The sequence below is a fragment of the Triticum aestivum genome, chromosome 4A (genome assembly GCF_018294505.1).
Source record: "Triticum aestivum cultivar Chinese Spring chromosome 4A, IWGSC CS RefSeq v2.1, whole genome shotgun sequence".
NCBI classification, from domain to species: domain Eukaryota; kingdom Viridiplantae; phylum Streptophyta; class Magnoliopsida; order Poales; family Poaceae; genus Triticum; species Triticum aestivum.
In genome coordinates, this window is record NC_057803.1 from 92,498,910 (window position 1) to 92,516,195 (window position 17,286).

Sequence of the window (17,286 nt, forward strand, 5' to 3'; positions counted from 1 at the left end):
CTTATGTATTCCTCCGGGGTTACGGTTTCAATAATATTAGTTACAACATTTATGGGATTACCTGAGATATAATGTTTAATTCTTTGACCGTTCACCACCTTCGGATTTGTGCCTTCGAAGTTGTTGATTTTTATGGCACTCGAACGATAGACCTCCTTGATCACGTAAGGACATTCCCATTTAGAGAGAAGTTTGCCTGCAAAAAATCTTAAACGAGAGTTGTATAGTAATACATAATCACCTACATTGAACTCACGCTCTTGTATCCTTTTATCATGCCATCTTTTAACTTTTTCTTTAAACAGCTTGGCATTTTCATAAGCCTGGGTTCTCCATTCATTAAGTGAGCTAATGTCAAATAACCTCTTCTCACCAGCAAGTTTGAAGTCAGAGTTGAGCTCTTTAATAGCCCAATATGCCTTATGTTCTAATTCAAGAGGTAAATGACATGCTTTACCATAAACCATTTTATACGGAGACATACCTATAGGATTTTTATATGTAGTTCTATAGGCCCATTATGCATCATCAAGTTTCTTGGACCAATTCTTTCTAGATCTGTTAACAGTCTTTTGCAAAATTAATTTAAGCTCTGTGTTACTTAATTCTACTTGACCACTAGATTGTGGGTGATAAGGAGATGCAATTCTATGATTAACATCATACTTAGCAAGCATTTTACGAAAGGCACCATGAATAAAGTGTGAACCACCATCAGTCATTAAATATCTAGGGACTCCAAACCTCGGGAAAATAACTTCTTTAAGCATCTTAATAGAGGTGTTATGATCAGCACTACTAGTTGGAATAGCTTCTACCCACTTAGTAACGTAATCAACATCAACTAAAATATGTGTATACACATTAGAGGAAGGAAAAGGTCCCATATAATCGAAGCCCCAAACATCAAATAGTTCAATGACAAGTGAATAATTCATAGGAATTTCTTGACATCTACTAATATTACCAATTCTTTGACATTCATCACAAGACAAGACAAACTTACGGTCATCCTTGAATAGAGTAGGCCAATAAAAATCGGATTGCAATACCTTATGTGCAGTTCTATCTCGAGCATGGTGTCCTCCATAAGCCTCGGAGTGACACTTGCGTAGGATCTGTTCCCGTTCATGCTCAGGTACACACGTCTAATAATACCATCTACTCCTTCTTTATAAAGATGTGGGTCATCCCAAAAGTAATGCCTTAAATCATAAAAGAACTTTTTCTTTTGCTAGTATGTGAAACTAGGTGGCATAAATTTAGCAACAATGTAATTAGCATAATCAGCATACCACAGAGCAATACGAGAAGCATTTATGACACTTAATTGTTCATTAGGAAAGCTATCATTAATAGGTAGTGGGTCATCAAGAACATTTTCTAACCTAGACAAGTTGTCTGGAACGATGTTCTCATCTCCCTTTCTATCAATAATATGCAAATCAAATTCTTGTAGCAAGAGAACCCATCTAATAAGTCTTGGTTTAGCATCTTTCTTTTCCATAATATATTTAATAGCAGCATGATCAGTGTGAATAGTTACTTTAGAATCAACAATATAAGGTCTGAACTTATCACAAGAAAAAACAACTGCTAAAAATTCTTTTTCAGTGGTAGCATAATTTCTCTGGGCATTGTCTAGAGTTTTACTAGCATATTGAATAACATTTAATTTCTTATCAACTCTTTACCCTAGAACAGCCCCTACAACATAATCACTAGCATCACACATAATTTCAAAGGGTAAATTCCAATCAGGTGGCTGAACAATGGGTACAAAAATCAATGTTTTCTTAAGTATTTCAAATGCTTCTACACAATCATCATCAAAGACAAAAGGAATATCTTTTTGTAATAGGTTAGTCAGAGGCCGAGAAATTTTTAAGAAGTCCTTAATGAACCTCCTATAAAAACCGGCATGACCCAGGAAGCTTCTTATACCTTTAATGTCCTTGGGACATGGCATCTTTTCAATAGCATCAACTTTAGCTTTGTCAACTTCAATACCTCTTTCAGAAATTTTATGCCCCAAGACAATACCTTCATTAACCATAAAGTGGCACTTCTCCCAATTCAAGACAAGATTAGTTTCTTCACATCTCTGTAAAAATCGATCAAGGTTGCTTAAGCAATCATCAAAAGAGGATCCATAAACGGAGAAATCGTCCATGAAAACCTCACAAATCTTTTCACAAAAGTCAGAGAATATAGCCATCATGCATCTTTGAAAGGTAGCAGGTGCATTACATAAACCAAAAGGCATACGTCTATAAGCAAAAGTACCAAAAGGGCAAGTAAACATGGTCTTTGATTGATCATCAGCTAACATAGGTATTTGAGAGAAGCCAGAGTAACCATCTAGAAAGCAAAAATGTGTATGTTTGGATAATATTTCTAGCATTTGATCAATAAAAGGCAAGGGGTAATGATCTTTTTAGTAGCCTTATTTAATTTGTGGAAATCAATTATCATCCTATAACTTTTAATAATTCTTTGCGGGATCAATTCATCTTTATCATTAGGAACAACAGTAATACCTCTCGTCTTAGGGACACAATGGACATGACTTACCCACTTACTATTAGCAACTGGATAAATTATACCTGCTTCAAGGAGCTTTAATATTTCCTTTCTTACCACTTCTTTCATCTTAGGATTCAGCCGTCGTTGGTGATCAATAACTGGTTTGGCGTCTTCCTCCAAATTTATTTTGCGTTGACATAGAGTGGGACTAATGCCCTTAAGATCATAAAGAGTATATCCAATAGCAGCATGATGCTTCTTTAGAGTTTTCAATAATTTCTCTTCCTCCTTCTCTGAAAGGTTAGCACTAATAATAACATGATATATCTTCTTTTCATCAAGATAAGCATATTTAAGAGTATCGGGTAATGGTTTAAGCTCAAACACGGGATCACCCTTGGGTGGAGGAGGATCCCCTAGGATTTCAACAGGCAAGTTGTGTTTCAAAATAGGTCCCTGTTTAAAGAATACTTTGTCTATTTCCCTTCTTTCATTCATGAACATATCATTTTCATGGTCTAGCAAATATTGTTCTAAGGGATCAGTAGGAGGCACGACAATAGAAGCAAGACCAATAATTTCATCTTTACTAGGCAATTCTTTATCGTGGGGTTGTCTACGAAATTTAGCAAAATTAAATGCATGAGACATATCCCCTAAACCAACAGAAACAATATCCATATTGCAGTCTATCTTAGCATTGACAGTATTCAAGAAGGGTCAACCAAATATAATGGGACAAAAGCTATCTTGTGGGGAACCAAGAACAAGAAAATCAGCAGGATATTTAACCTTCCCACACAAGACTTCAACATCTCTAACAATCCCAACTGGTGAAATAGTATCTCAATTGGCAAGCTTAATGGTAACATCAATACCTTCTATCTCAGCTAGTGCAATATCATGCATAATTTCTTTGTATAAGGAAATAGGTATTGCACTAGCACTAGCACCCATATCACATAAGCCATGATAACAATGATCTCCAATTTTAACATAAATAACAGGCATGCCTACCACAGGTCTATTTTTTTATCTTTAGCATCAGGTTTGGCAATTCTAGCAGTTTCTTCAAAGAAATAAATAACCTGCCCATCAATATTATCAGCCAAGAGATCTTTAACCATAGCAATATTCGGTTCAACTTTAATTTGCTCAGGGGGTCTAGGTGTCTTAATATTACTTTGTTGACCACAGTTGAAGCTTTAGCATGATTCTTTATTCTAACAGGGAAAGGTGGTTTCTCAACATAAGCAGTAGGAACAATAGGATCATCATAAGTGATAGTTTTTTCTTCAACTTTAATAGGTGCAACTACTTTTGTTTCAATGGGAGGATTATATTTAAACCACTTCTCCTTAGGGAGATCAACATGAGTAGCAAAGGATTCACATAAAGAAGCTACTATCTTAGAGCCCATATTTAGTGCTAAATTTACGGAAAGCATTGCTATCCATAAAAGATTTAACCCAATCAAACTTAGGTGTTATACCTGACTCCTTACCTTCGATGAGATCCCAATATTCAGAGTTGCATTTAATTCTCTCCAATAAATTCCATTTGAATTCAATAGTCTTCATCATAAAGGAACCAGTACAAGAAGTATCGAGCATGGAGCGATGAACAAGATGCATAGGATAAAACTTCTAATGGAATTCCAATTTCAACCGTTTATAGTCCCATGATCCCATATCATCACATAGCATATACCATGTCAATGCATCTCCCTTCAAAGATGAAGGGAAGACCTTCTTCTTGATAAAATCATCGGGCATACCTGCAAGCTTAAATAATCCACAAACTTCATCCACATAGATTAAGTGCAAATCGGGATGCAATGTTCCATCTCCTACAAAAAGATTAGCTAGCAGTTTCTCTATCATACCTGAAGGAATTTCAAAGTAAAAAATTTCAGTAGGTTCAATAGGTTGAGGAGTAACTAATTGTGGTTCCGAACGAGGTGAGGATACCCCGAACAAACCCCTCAAAGGATTATGTTCCATAGTAACAAGTGACAGTAAATTTCAGCACACTAAATAAATTTTTCCTTACCAAGTTCCACCTACCAAAGGTGCTTCACTCCCTGACAACGACGCCAGAAAAGAGTCTTGATGACTCACAAGTATAGGGGATCTATACTTGTCCTTTTGATAAGTAAGTGTGTCGAACCCAACGAGGAGCAGAAGGAAATGATAAGCGATTTTCAGTAAGGTATTCTCTGCAAGCACTGAGATTATCCGTAACATATAGTTTTGTGATAAGGTAATTTGTAACGAGTAGCAAGTAATAAAAGTAAAAAAGGTGCAGCAACATGGCCCAGTCCTTTTTGTAGCAAAGGACTCGCCTGGACAAAGTCTTATATGAAGGAAAGCGCTCCCGAGGACACACGGGAATTATCGTCAAGCTAGTTTTCATCACAATCATATGATTCGCGTTCGGTACTTTGATAATTTGATATGTGGGTGTACCGGTGCTTGAGTACTGCCCTTACTTCGACAAGCATCCCACTTATGATTAACCCCTATTGCAAGCATCCGCAACTACAACAGAAGTATTAAGGTAAACCTAACCATAGCATAAAACATATGGATCCAAATCAGCCCCTTACGAAGCAACGCATAAACTAGGGTTTAAGCTTCTGTCACTCTAGCAACCCATCATCTACTTATTACTTCCCAATGCCTCCCTCTAGGCCCAAACAATGGTGAAGTGTCATGTAGTCGACGTTCACTTGACACCAGTAGAGGGATGACAACATACATCTCATCAAAATATCGAACGAATTCCAAATTCACATGACTACTAATAGCAAGACTTCTCACATGTCCTCAGGAACAAACGTAACTACTCACAAAGAATATTCATGTTCATAATCAGAGGGGTATTAATATGCATAATTGATCTGAACATATGATCTTCCACCAAGTAAACCAACTAGCATCAACTACAAGGAGTAATCAACACTACTAGCAACCCACAGGTACCAATCTGAGGTTTGTATACAAAAAATGGATACAAGAGATGAACTAGGGTTTGAGATGAGATGGTGCTGGTGAAGATGTTGATGGAGATTGACCCCCTCCCGATGAGAGGATCGTTGGTGGTGATGATGGTGATGATTTCCCCCTCCTGGAGGGAAGTTTCCCCGGCAGAATAGCTCTGCCAGAGCCCTAGATTGGTTCCGCCAAGGTTCTGCCTCGTGGCGGCGGAGTCTTGTCCTGAAAGCTTGCTTATAATTTTTTCCTCGACAAAAGACTCCATATAGCAGAAGATGGGCATCGGAGGGCCACTAGGGGGCCCACAAGGCAGGGGGCGCGCCCAGGGGGGGTAGGGCGCGCCCCCACCCTCGTGGCTGATGGGTGGCTCCCCTTTGGTACTTCTTGCGCTCAGTATTTTTCATATATTCTGAGAAGTGCTCCCGTGAAGTTTCAGGACTTTTGGAGATGTGCAGAATAGGTCTCTAATATTTGCTCCTTTTCCAGCCCAGAATTCCAGCTGCCGGCATTCTCCCTCTTTATGTAAACCTTGTAAAATAAGAGAGAATAGGCATAAGTATTGTGACATAATGTGTAATAACAGCCCATAATGGAATAAATATCGATGTAAAATCATGATTCAAAATGGACGTATCAGCCCCCGTTTGGCGCAAGCACACCCACTCAAGGGCTGCCGCAGCCTCCGGCAGCCGTGGGGGCGAGCCCTCCTGCGGCGGAAGTTGTCGCAGCCGAGGTGGCCATGGCGGCGAGGTGAGGCGCGCAATGGCTGTTCGGCTGCCGCGCCCGTGATCCCACATAGCCGATGCACCCCAGAGTTCATCATGTGGTCGGAGAGGCCCACGGGCATCTGGTTCCAGCTTTCGCGCTTCTTCGGGGTGCGTTGTCGGCCGGGGGGCCCAACGGCCTCTGGCTATAGGCGGACGGCTGCTACAGCAAGGCTTCATGGGTGGAGGTCGAGGTCACCGCTGCCGGCAACGTGTTCCAGAACCGCGGGTGGCAGTCGTTCGCCCGTGCGCGGGGCCTGCACAGGAGGTGCACCCTCCACTTTAGGTACGACGGCGTCGCGACCCTTTATGTGACGGTGTTCGGGGCAGACGGCCGGCTTGCGTGGTGCTTCCCGGAAAGCGACAGCGACGACGACGATGGTGATGACGTCGACGGCCGGAGGGGTGGCACCATCGCTGGTGGTGAGCTTGCCCTTGGCGACGGTCGTGCCGCCTCCAACAGTGGCGGCTCCTCCTCCGAGGAGAGCACCAACGACGGCGACTATGATGAACCGCCTCGTCGCCAGGCTCTGATCAGGGAGGGTGACGAGCCATGTCACCGCCATGCCCCGGTGAAGCAGGAAGAGGACTCCGACTAAGCCCGAGCGCTGTCGAGGCCGGGCCTCGAGAGCCGCTGTAGTCGTGTGGCTTGCTTTTGTTTCTTTCTTCCTCCTGCAAAAAAGAAGTAGAAGGCTCTGCTGTGGCATGTAATGAACTATGGCGCTTGCGCCGTTGTGTTATCATTTTTATGTTGCATTGGGACACCCGCATTGCTATTGATTGTGGTTGGGGCGACTTAGCTTGGTATTCTTGTGGTGCACTCCCCTGCCGCGAGAGCGTGCCTTGCCGCGAGGAGACTCAGACGTCACTGAGCCTCAGGAGGCACCCTACAGCTGTAGGATTAGGAAACCTTCGGAGGCGTTGTGCCCGTGAGCTCGTTTGAGAGCGTTGCGCGAGGACGAAGAAACCAAAAGGCCAGGGTACCGAGGCTTTGGCGAGGTGTGTTTGCGGGCGGGCCCGAGCGCAAACACCTGGCCAGCCCCCATGTGTGAGACGCGCGAGGAGGAGAGATGGGCAACTACCGCTCCCCCTAAGGCAAGACCTGGAAGAGTGAACGATGCAGAGAGAAGAAATTTCCCAACACTCAAAAGGAGACGCGAAAAACTTAAAATTCCATTCAAGAAGTCGCAAACTAGCTATAGAAAACAAGCAAAAGAACAACCGCGTCCGACACCTACACTAGTCCTCTTGTCTCCCCACCAGTGCAGAAAATCTGGCCTCCACTAGGACGTGGGTGGGAGCCCCCGTGAGGCCCTGGGGCGGCACTCAGGAGACTTTGGGGCGTGTACAACCCCATCTCATTATTACGTGAGAGTGTCACGAGCAGAGATCTTGATCATGGATAGAACTTCCAGAGATGCTGGATGTTCCGAGCGTTCTGGATGGGGACCCCGTCCTGCGTCTCCAGGCACGCGACGCCGGGCCTGGAGACGCGGGCGATCCTGAACAGGCCCTCCCACATGGGAGAGAGCTTGTTAAGCCCCTCACTGGAGAGCACCCGCCTCAGGACGAGGTCACCCACCTCAAGAGTCCTGGAGCGGACGCTACGACAGTAACACCGCTGCAGCGCGTGCTGGTACCTTGCTGCTTAGAGCGAGGCTTGACGACGACGTGCTATGTCTTGAGCTTGCGTTGGTTTTCCCCGAAGAGGAAGGGATGATGCAGCAGAGTAGCGTAAGTATTTCCCTCAGTTTTTGAGAACCAAGGTATTAATCTAGTAGGAGCCCACGCTCAAGTCCCTCGTACCTGCACAAAGCGATAGCTACTCGCAACCAACGCGTTTAGGGGTTGTCAAGCCCTTCATGGTCACTTACGAGAGTGAGATCTGATAGATAGAATATTTTTGGTATTTTTGATATAAGGATGCAAAGTAAAAAGTAAAATCAAAGTAAATAGCAAAACAATATAAAAGTGATGGGGATTGATATGATGAGAATAGACCCGGGGGCCATAGGTTTCACTAGTGGCTTCTCTCAAGAGCATAAGTATTCTACGGTGGGTGAACAAATTATTGTTGAGCAATTGATAGAATTGTGCATAATTATGAGAATATCTAGGCATGATCATGTATATAGGCATAACGTCCATGACAAGTAGATCGAAACGATTCTGCATCTACTACTATTACTCCACTCATCGACCGCTATCCAACATGCATCTAGAGTATTAAGTTAAAAAACAGAGTAACGCCTTAAGCAAAATGACATGATGTAGAGAGATAAATTCATGCAATATGAAATAAACCCCATCTTGTTATCCTCGATGGCAACGATACAATACGTGCCTTGCTGCCCCTGCTGTCACTGGGTAAGGACACCGCAAGACCGAACCCAAAGCTAAGCACTTCTCCCATGGCAAGAACTACCAATCTAGTTGGCCAAACCAAATGGATAATTCGAAGAGACTTGCAAAGATAACCAATCATGCATAAAAGAATTCAGAGAAGATTCAAATATTATTCATAGATAGACTTGATCATAAACCCACAATTCATCGGTCTCAACAAACACACCGCAAAAAGAAGATTACATCGAAGAGATCTCCACGAGAGAGGGGGAGAACTTTGTATTGAGATTCAAAGAGAGAGAAGAAGCCATCTAGCTACTAACTATGGACCCAAAGGTTTGAGGTAAACTACTCACACCTCATCGGAGGGGCTAGGATGATGTAGAAGCCCTTCGTGATGACGGCCCTCTTCCGGCGGAGCTCTGGAACAGGCCCCAAGATGGGATCTCGTGGATACAGAAAGTTGCGGTGGTGGAATTATGGTTTTGGCTCCTGTTCTGATCGTTTGGGGGTACGTGTGTATATATAGGAGGAAGGAGTACGTCGGTGGAGCACCGAGGGGCCCACGAGGCAAGGGACGCGCCCTAGGGGGGCGCCCCCACCCTCGTGACCACCTCTTTGATCCCTTGCAGTAGGGTCCAAGTCTCCTGGATCACATTCGATGAGAAAATCACGTTTCTGAAGCTTTTATTCCGTTTGGACTCCGTTTGATATTCTGTTTATCCGAAACACTGAAATAGGCAAAAAACAACAATTCTGGGCTGGGCCTCCGGTTAATAGGTTAGTCCCAAAAATAATATAAAATGGAAAATAAAGCCCAATGTAGTCCAAAACAGTAGATAATATAGCATGGAGCAATCAAAAATTATAGATACGTTGGAGACGTATCAGGCATCCCCAAGCTTAATTCCTACTCGTCCTCGAGTAGGTAAATGATAAAAAGAGAATTTTTGATGCGGAGTGCTACTTGGCATAATTTGAATGCAAATCTTCTTAATTGTGGTATGAATATTCAGATTAGAAAGATTCAAGACAAAAGTTTATATTGACATAGAAAATAATAATACTTCAAGCATACTAACAAAGCAATTATGTCTTCTCAAAATAACATGGCCAAAGAAAGTTATCCCTACAAAATCATATAGTCTAGCTATGCTCCATCTTCCCCACACAAAGTATTTAAATCATGCACAACCCCGATGACAAGCCAAGCAATTGTTTCATACTCTAACTTTTTCAATCTTCACGCAATACATGAGTGTGAGCCATGGATATAGCACTATAGGTGGAATAGAATGGTGGTTGTGGAGGAGACAAAAAGGAGAAGATAGTCTCACATCGACTAGGCGTATCAACGGGCTATGGAGATGCCCATCAATAGATATCAATGTGAGTGAGTAGGGATTGCCATTCAATAGATGCACTAGAGCTATAAATGTATGAAAGCTCAACAAAAGAAACTAGTGGGTGTGCATCCAACTTTCTTGCTCATGAAGACCTAGGGCAATTTGAGGAAGCCCATCATTGGAATATACAAGCCAAGTTCTATAACTTAAAATTCCCACTAGTATATGAAAGTGAGAACATATAAGACTCTCTATATGAATAACAGGGTGCTACTTTAAAGCACAATATATGAGACTTGCTATATCATGGTGCTACTTTGAAGAAAAAGTGTGGAAAAAAGGATAGTAGCATTGCCCCTTTTTTGGGCCTTCTTTTTTTTCTTTGGCCTTTTTTGGGACAATGCTCTATTGAATGATGATCATCACACTTCTATTTATTTACAACTCAATGATTACAACTCGATACTAAAACAAAGTATGACTCCATATGAATGCCTCCGGCGGTGTACCGGAATATGCAATGAATCAAGAGTGACAAGTATGAAAGAATTATGAACGGTGGCTTTGCCACAAATGCTATGTCAACTACGTGATCATGCTAAGCAATGTGACAATGATGGATGTGTCATGATGAACTAGATGGTGAAAAGTTGCATGGCAATATATCTCGGAATGGCTATGGAAATGCCATAATAGGTAGGTATGGTGGCTGTTTTGAGGAAGGTATATGGTAGGTGTATGATACCTGTGAAAGTTGCGCGGTATTAGAGAGGCTAGCAAGGGTGGAAGGGTGAGAGTGCGTATAATCCATGGACTCAACATTAGTCATAAAGAACTCATATACTTATTGCAAAAATTTAGAAATTTATCAAAGCAAAGTATTACACGCATGCTCCTAGGGGGATAGATTGGTAGGAAAAGACCATCGCTCGTCCCCGACTGCCACTCATAAGGAAGACAATCAATAAATAAATCATGCTCCGACTTCATCACATAACGGTTCACCATACGTGCATGCTATGGGAATCACAAACTTCAACACAAGTATTCTTTAAATTCACAACTACTCAACTAGCATGACTTTAATATTATCACCTCCATATCTCAAAACAATTATCATGCTTCAATCTTTTCTTAGTATTCAACACACTCAAAAGAAAGTTTCACAAATCTTGAATACCAAGCATATTATTATTAGGAAAATTACCATGCTATTAAGAGACTCTCAAATTAATTTAAGTGAAGCATGAGAGATCAATAGTTTCTTTAAAACGAATCCACCACCATGCTCTAAAAGATCTAAGTGAAGCACATAGAGCAAAATTATAACGCTCAAAAGATATAAGTGAAGCACGTAGAGCAAAATTATCTAGATCAAAGGATATAAGTGAAGCACGTAGAGCAAAATTATCTAGCTCAAAGGATATAAGTGAAGCACATTGAGCAAAATTATCTAGCTCAAAAGATATAAGTGAAGCACATAGAGTATTCTATCAAATTTTAACTCATGTATGGCTCTCTCAAAAGGTGTGTACAGCAAGGATGATTGTGGCATACTAACAAACAAATACACAAATAATACAAGACGCTCCAAGCAAAATACATATCATGTTGGTGAATAAAAATATAGCTCCAAGTAAATTACCGATGGAAGTGGACGAAAAGAGGGGATGCCTTCCGGGGCATCCCCAAGCTTTGAATTTTTGGTGTCCTTGGATTATCTTGGGGGTGACATGGGCATCCCCAAGCTTAGTCTCTTGCCACTCCTTGTTCCATGATCCATCAAAAGAATTCACCCAAAACTTGAAAACTTCACAACACAAAACTCAAGATAGAAAACTCGTGAGCTCCGTTAGCGAAAGAAAACAAAAGACCACTTCAAGGTACTGTAATGACATCATTCTTTATTTATATTGGTGTTAAACCTACTGTATTCCAACTTATCTATGGATTATAAACTATTTTACTAGCCATAGATTCATCAAAATAGGCAAACAACACACGAAAAACAGAATCTGTCAAAAACAGAACAGTCTGTAGTAATCTGTAGCTAGCGCAAGATCTGGAGCCCCAAAAATTCTAAAATAAATTTCTGGACGTGAGGAATTTATCTATTAATCATCTGCAAAAATAATTAACTAAATAGCACTCTTAAAATAAAAATTACAGCAGTTCTCGTGAGCGCTAAAGTTTCTGTTTTTTACAGCAAGTTCAACAAGACTTTCCCCAAGTCTTCCCAACGGTTCTACTTGGCACAAACACTAATTAAACACAAAAAACACAACCAAAACAGAGGCTAAATAATTTATTTATTAAATAAAATCAAGGAAAAATATTGGGTTGTCTCCTAACAAGCGCTTTTCTTTAAAGCCTTATAGCTAGGCATTGATAATTTTAATGATGCTCACATGAAAGACAAGAATTGAAGCACAAAGAGAGCATCATAAAACAGGTGAAAAACACATCTAAGTCTAACATACTTCCTATGCATAGGCATCTTATAGGCAAACAAATTATCAAGGCAAGCAAAAACTAGAATATGCAAGGAAGCGGAAAGAAACAATAGCAATCTCAACATAACGAGAGGTAATTTAGTAACATGAAAATTTCTACCACCATATTTTCCTCTCTCATAATAATTATATGTAGGATCATAAGAAAATTCAACAAAATAGCTATCACATAAAATATTTTCAACACGATCCACATGCATGCAAAGTTGACACTCTTCCAAAATAGTGGGATTAACATTAACTAAAGTCATGACCTTTCCAAACCCACTTTTAATATTATTGCAAACATTATAATCAATCTCATATTCATCATGGGGTTTAAATAGATTTTCACGATCAAAATAAGAATCACCCCAATCATGATCATTGCAACAAGTAGAGGACATAGCAAAACTAGCATCCCCAAGCTTAGGGTTTTGCATATTATTAGCACAATTGACATCAAGAGAATTTATAATAAAATCATTGCAATCATGCTTTTTATTCAAAGATCTATCGTGAAGCACTTCATCACAATTTTCAGATTTACGGATTTCAGGCAAAAGCTTATAAAGATAATCTAGTGCATCCAAATCACTAGGAATTGGTTCATCATAATTGGATCTCTTAAAAAGATTGGCAAGCGGATGAGGATCCATAGATCTTAGGTTCTCTGTTTAGTAATAAATAAACAACTATTCCAACCATAAGCAAACAAGAAACGGGCAAAGAGAGGCAAATAGAGAGGGAGGATGGAGAGAGAGAGGGCGAATAAAACGGCAAGGGTGAATTGGGGGGAGAGGAAAACGAGAGGCAAATGGCAAATAATGTAATGCGAGAGATAGGGATTGTGATGGGTACTTGGTATATTGACTTTTTGCGTAGACTCCCCAGCAACGGCGCCAGAAATCCTTCTTGCTACGTCTTGAGCTTGCGTTGGTTTTCCCCGAAGAGGAAGGGATGATGCAGCAGAGTAGCGTAAGTATTTCCCTCAATTTTTGAGAACCAAGGTATCAATCCAGTAGGAGCCCACGCTCAAGTCCCTCGTACCTGCACAAAGCGATAGCTACTCTGTAACGCCCCGGACACACCCGCCGGTGGTTGTTACTCCTGGCAGGATCTAGACTGGCCCCACAAATCAATACTAGTCTTTTCTGCGCACTTTATCCTCACTCATGCGCACCTGGGAGCAACTTCCCGGTCGGTCACCCATCCTAACACTACTCCAAGCTGAGCACGCTTAACTTTGGAGTTCTGTCCGAATGGGCTCCCGGAAAAGAAGGGATTCCTTATTGATATGAGTAGTCTTTCATCCCTAATAAGCCAGGCTATCACATACACCCCCACTCAGAGGAACCGATGTCCTCGTCGGGCTACAGGAACATTCCCTCTTGGCACATACGTCTGTGCATCCAGTCCGGTACATGTGCCATGCCGGGTGCCACGACGGGTCACAAACGTCATGAACAACATGACCGCGCACATGTCCGCAACCATCCGTGTAACCGCGAGGGTCGGCTCTGATACCAAACTTGTAATGCCCCGGACACACCCGCCGGTGGTCGTTACTCCTGGCGGGATCTAGACTGGCCCCACAGATCAATACTAGTCTTTTCTGCACACTTTGTCCTCACTCATGCGCACCCGGGAGCAACTTCCTGGTCGGTCACCCATCCTAACACTACTCCAAGCTGAGCACGCTTAACTTTGGAGTTCTGTCCGAATGGGCTCCCGGAAAAGAAGGAATTCCTTATTAATATGAGTAGTCTTTCATCCCTAATAAGCCAGGCTATCACATACTCGCAACCAACGCGATTAGGGGTTGTCAAGCCCTTCATGGTCACTTATGAGAGTGAGATCTGATAGATAGAATATTTTTGGTATTTTTGATATAAGGATGCAAAGTAAAAAGTAAAAGCAAAGTAAATAGCAAAACAATATAAAAGTGATGGAGATTGATATGATGAGAATAGACCCGGGGGCCATAGGTTTCACTAGTGGCTTCTCTCAAGAGCATAAGTATTCTACGGTGGGTGAACAAATTACTGTTGAGCAATTGATAGAATTGTGCATAATTATGAGAATATTTAGGCATGATCATGTATATAGGCATCACGTCCGTGACAAGTAGATCGAAACGATTCTGCATCTACTACTATTACTCCACTCATCGACCGCTATCCAGCATGCATCTAGAGTATTAAGTTAAAAAACAGAGTAACGCCTTAAGCAAGATGACATGATGTAGAGAGATAAATCCATGCAATATGAAATAAACCCCATCTTGTTATCCTCGATGGCAACGATACAATACGTGCCTTGATGCCCCTTCTATCACTGGGTAAGGACACCGCAAGATTGAACCCAAAGCTAAGCACTTCTCCCATGGCAAGAACTACCAATCTAGTTGGCCAAACCAAACGGATAACTAGAAGAGACTTGCAAAGATAACCAATCATGCATAAAAGAATTCAGAGAAGATTCAAATATTATTCATAGATAGACTTGATCATAAACCCACAATTCATCGGTCTCAACAAACACACCACAAAAAGAATATTACATCGAATAGATCTCCACGAGAGAGGGGGAGAACTTTCTATTGAGATTCAAAGAGAGAGAAGAAGCCATCTAGCTACTAACTATGGACCCGAAGGTCTGAGGTAAACTACTCACACTTCATCGGAGGGGCTAGGATGATGTAGAAGCCCTCCGTGATGACGGCCTTCTTCCAGCAGAGCTCCGAAACAGGCCCCAAGATGGGATCTCGTGGATACGGAAAGTTGCGGCGGTGGAATTAGGGTTTTGGCTCCCGTTCTGATCGTTTGGGGGTACGTGTGTATATATAGGAGGAAGGAGTATCTCGGTGGAGCACCGAGGGGCCCACGAGGCAGGGGGCGCGTCTTGGGGGGCGCCCCCACCCTCGTGACCACCTCTTTGATCCCTTGCAGTAGGGTCCAAGTCTCCTGGATCATGTTCGGTGAGAAAATCACGTTTCCGAAGATTTTATTCCGTTTGGACTCCGTTTGATATTCTGTTTATCCGAAACACTGAAATAGGCAAAAAACAGCAATTCTGGGCTGGGCCTCCGGTTAATAGGTTAGTCCCAAAAATAATATAAAAGTGGAAAATAAAGACCAATGTAGTCCAAAACAGTAGATAATATAGCATGGAGCAATAAAAAATTATAGATACGTTGGAGACGTATCACGACGCTCCTCCCCCAGCACATGGTCCATCCCCTGCGAGGCATCCTGGCATGGCTCGTAAAATGCCAAGACCCGCGGGGAGCGATGCTTGACCTCGTGGGGGAGGACCGCCTCGGCTCTGTAGACGAGGAAGAACGGAGTCTCGCCCATGCGCTTGGTCGTGGTGGTACGGACGGACCATAGCACAGACTGGAGCTCATCGAGCCAGCCCCTGCCACAGTCCTCAAGTTTCTTCTTGAAGCTCCTCGCCTTAAGGCCCCTCAGGACCTCTGCGTTGGTGCGCTCGGCCTGTCCATTGCTCTGTGGGTGTGCCACTGAAGCGAACTAAGAGCCATTGTCGGTGATGATGCGGTTGGGGACCCTGAAACGGCTCACGATGCCGCTCCCTCTGAAGGTCTTGGTGTCTTCCGCCTCGCGAGGGTCTTGTCTTGCCGGTGTTGAAGATGGGCCGTACCAGGCCGTTGATGGAGCCACGCCGTGGGCCGCAGGCAGGCAAGTCTGGGTACCCTGGTTCCCAAGACGCCGACACCCATGCCCACCTTCTAATGAGAGTAACTCTTCAACTCATACATTGTTTAATGTCCCTTCGTTCTTACCGAAGGATGAATGCTATGATAATTGCTATGATCCCGTTGATTCATTTGAAATATCCCTTTTTGATGAAATTGATGCTTGCTATGCTTGTGGCCAAGATGCCAATATGAATTGTGTTAAGAATGAAATTGTTGCTATTGCACCCGAACATGATAGTCCTATTATCCTTTTGAATTCTCCCAACTACACTATATCGGAGAAGTTTGTACTTATTAAGGATTACATTGATGGGTTGTCTTTTACTGTTGCACATGATGATTTTCATGAATATTATATGAATGTGCTTGCTGCTCCTACTTGCAATTATTATGAGAGAGGAACTACATCTCCGCCTCTCTATCTTTCCAACACAATAAAATTGTAAGAAACTGCGTATGCTATATATTAGCCTTTACTTGATGTGCATGACTTGTTCTTTTATGACATGCCGATGCATAGGGACAGAGTTAGACTTTGTCATTGCATGATATATGTTTTTTTGTGCTCACTACTAAATTATAATTCATTGCTAATTAAAATTGGCTTTGATATACCTTGGGATCTGTGTGGATTGATTACTTGAGCACTTTATGCATAGCTTCATGACTATAAAGAAAGCGCTGCCAGGGAGACAACCCAGAAGTTTTAGAGAGTCATTTTATTCTCTTGTGTGCTTTTATAAAGTTTAAAACAAAAAAATAGAAGGGGAACTTAAAACTTTTCAAAAACAAAAGTGAAAGCGAGAAAAACGAACACCGTTGAAGTTGGGGACGTCCTTGATCTTTGTTCATGCCCATGGAAACTTTGTGAATCTCGATTACAGAAACTTTTCAACAAAAATAATTATCCCCTTGTACAAATCCATTGTATTATAAAAATAATATGCCAAGATTTTCCTTTAGGATGATTAGATTGCTTGTTGGTATGTGCGATGTAAAAACAGAAACTTTGGTTGTAGTGCGTGAATTTACAATTTTTCACTGGAACGTCAAAAGTTTCTAATTTTTTTACACATTACTGCTATGCAATTTTTT